Here is a 2,983-nt window from a genome sequence, read left to right as displayed (position 1 = left end):
AGTCGCCGGCGCCCAGTTGTAGGGAAGCCAGAAGTCTGGAGATCCACCTGGGGAACCAAGTCAGAGATCCAGAGGGTCAGGCAGAGTGTGTGGTCAGGTGGTTAGCCCGGTCAGGTATGTAGGAAATCAAACCAGAATTGGGTCAGGTATCCAAGGGAGTCAGGCCAAACTTCGGGTCTGTGGACAAGCTGGATCAGGTATCTTGAGAGTCAGCACTAGCCAAGGGTGCAGCAGCCTAAGGACAAGGTTGAACCTTGTTGCCTGGACACTTCCTCTCCTGGGTCAGGAAGGTGTGAAGGGTCAATTGACCTGGGCTGGCCACTGCAGTGGCAGGGAGTAGGTATGTGAGTAGGCTCAGATGCAGAGCTCTGGCCACCTGTGTCTGCTGCAGTGTTCTGTTGAGGAGGTGACAGACCAGGATGAGCAGGCAGGCCAGGGTCCTGTGTTCAAGGCCACAGCCTGACAGTCCCCCTGAACTAGGGCTTCCTTCCTGGGACAGGGGCAGTAACTGCCCCAAAAGTGCCTGCCCTCACCACTGCCACCACCCAACCACCCAGGGAAGCATATCCGGCACCCCCCCCCCCACACACACACACATGCGCACACACAATCCCAAATACTAATTTATTAAAAAGGAGACCTTCTTTAATTTACTTCCTATTTCTTTTAACTTTTTTTTTAACTTATTTTTATTTAATCCTTTAGTGGCTGCCTTCTTTCATTTCACCACCCATTCCCTACCCCCATTTACTTACCAGCTCCCATTTCATTACCCACCCCTATCCCATTAATTCTCTGCCTCTCACTTCATGTTCCTGCCCCCCCCTCACTGGCCCTGTAGTGGCATCATTGGCCCTGTAGTGGCATCTCATAGCCGCAGTTCCTAGCAACGCCCCTGCTTGCCAAACCTCTAGTGGCAAGTCACAGCTGTGCAGGTAGAGGAAAGTCAGAGAAGGTTTTTAGCCTTAAGGTGTTACCACTCCAGACTCAAGCAGCTCAAAGTGTAATGTGTAATAAGGTCCTTAGATTCTCCCAGAAATGGGTCCTTTATAAGTTTTACTCACCAATCCAAATGACATGATTTTTTTATGTTAGTTTGTTTAGCAATCCTTATTCTTTCTGCTTCGCTGACTCCACACCAGATACTGCATATTCATTTTGTATTTCCTCTGAACAAATGTTTGTGGCTGTCACTGCAAGATACTTAAGAAAATTAAATTTATTCCTATTCCCTTTTGTGCAAGTGCAGTATTATTCATTGTACTCTAGCTTTTAAATTCCCCTTCTACACTGAGTATTTATGGGCCATTTTGGAATTGTCATCCAAGCACTTAGGGTCATTTTGGTATTAAATAGTGCAATATTCAAGCAATAGGGCACAGCAGGTGGTGCATTTGTGTCTATTATATCATGCCTCAGGCTGAGTTGCCATCCATCCCCTAAAAAAGCACTTTCAGCTGAAAAGCATAAAAGGAAAAATATTTGTCAGTAAAAACACAAAGAACATTTTAAAACATGCCTCTCTTGTACAGTTCCATATTATGGTTATTCTTCATATGGAACATGGATATAGCACCATTTCTGAGGCTGTACATTATCATTAAAAAAAATAAAACCACACCAAGACTGACAAATCTGATAAGGAATGGGCAGTGTACACATCCAGGATTCCCATCTTGGAGCCTGATCAGTATAGTATAAATGTGCCCCTCCAATGCAATATCTCGCTGAAGTTAATCTGATTGAGAATGAGTGCAGGGCATATGACACTGGGATCAGACTCTAGGAGGAAGGTCCAAACCTTCACGGTAATAATCACGATTCCATTTTATGAGGACACACAATGATATGGAAGTTGGGTTTATTTCACAACTTTTAGTTTTGTCAAAAATGTCTGGACTATGCTTAGACTCAGACATCATTGTGCAGTTGGGATTCATATTGTATATTTCTAGTCAGGCAAAAGTCAAAGTCAGAGTGATTTCACCTAGGTGGAAAAGGCAAAATATATTCCTTAATGCACTGCCCTAGCCAATTGTATTCTTGCTTTGTCTTTCTGCTCAGGTCCCTTAAGTTCTAAGACTGAGAAGCACAGTATTTAGGATTTATCTATGTGGTTTATCTTTAGGATATAAATTCATTACTACCCACACCTACATCTTTTCTACATATCTTTCTTGATGTATTTACTTTGGCTTTGTTCTCTTGCCTTGAACATATTTTCCATTTGGCTTCAGAGTTTTGAGGCAATATCATTCTGAAAAAGATATGCCTCCAGTGACTTGGTGTATAAAGTGTCATCTGCTAGATTTTGTATTTTAAAATTAATCATGAAATCCCACTATCATATATTAAATAGGCATGATAAAGTGTGAAAACAAGAGCCGTACCTGATACTTGAAAGTTGCTATTCTTGACAGCACTTCATCTTTTTCATACCCATATTGGCTTTTATCCCAGCCCATCTCTTCCTTAATGTAAGTGTTATAAATTGCTGTAAAGTGCCATAAAATATAATAAACATGAATCAATATTTCTTGGTTAAAACTTAGAAATGCTGATGAAGCTCAGGTTTATTATAGATGTCCTGAACCCACAATGTGCCTTTATTTTTTTACCTTAATCATTTCACGGGTCTTGAGTTCATGTAGGCATGCACATTTGTTCATCACAAATCAAATAGGCAATGAAAATTAAAATTACTAATGGAGACCTAATGAAGTATCTTTAACATTTTAATCAGCAGTTGTAGTAAAGATGTACAGTAAAATGTTATTCTGTATGAACCTAGCAAATCAGATATTTTGGGTACAATTAACTACCTAGAATCTGTTTTAACAAAACACTTACACGTGCACTTAGTATTAAGTATGTAAGTAGTCCTCCAAAGTTAATGGAATGACACACATGCTTGAAGTTAAGTTTATGCTTTTCTGAATCAGAGTCTTAAGGAGAAAGCACTGTTTGGCAGTCCCCATTGCCA

General features: G+C 41.0%; 1 long non-coding RNA gene across 1 annotated transcript in view; it reads right to left on the bottom strand.

Moving 5' to 3' along the window:
* The window catches only part of LOC102378776, a 2,878-nt gene extending 423 nt beyond the window's left edge, over positions 1-2,455 (bottom strand). The window contains exons 1-2 of the long non-coding RNA XR_323731.2: positions 2,391-2,455; positions 1,065-1,193 (exon numbers count right to left, since the gene is read on the bottom strand). This is a non-coding gene — a long non-coding RNA (uncharacterized LOC102378776). The remainder of the gene's footprint in view (positions 1-1,064; positions 1,194-2,390) is intronic.
* Between the last annotated feature and the right edge of the window lie 528 nt (positions 2,456-2,983).

This window comes from Alligator sinensis, unplaced genomic scaffold (genome assembly GCF_000455745.1).
Source record: "Alligator sinensis unplaced genomic scaffold, ASM45574v1 scaffold486_1, whole genome shotgun sequence".
In the NCBI taxonomy this organism is placed as follows: domain Eukaryota; kingdom Metazoa; phylum Chordata; order Crocodylia; family Alligatoridae; genus Alligator; species Alligator sinensis.
This window is presented reverse-complemented; position numbering and strand designations above follow the sequence as displayed.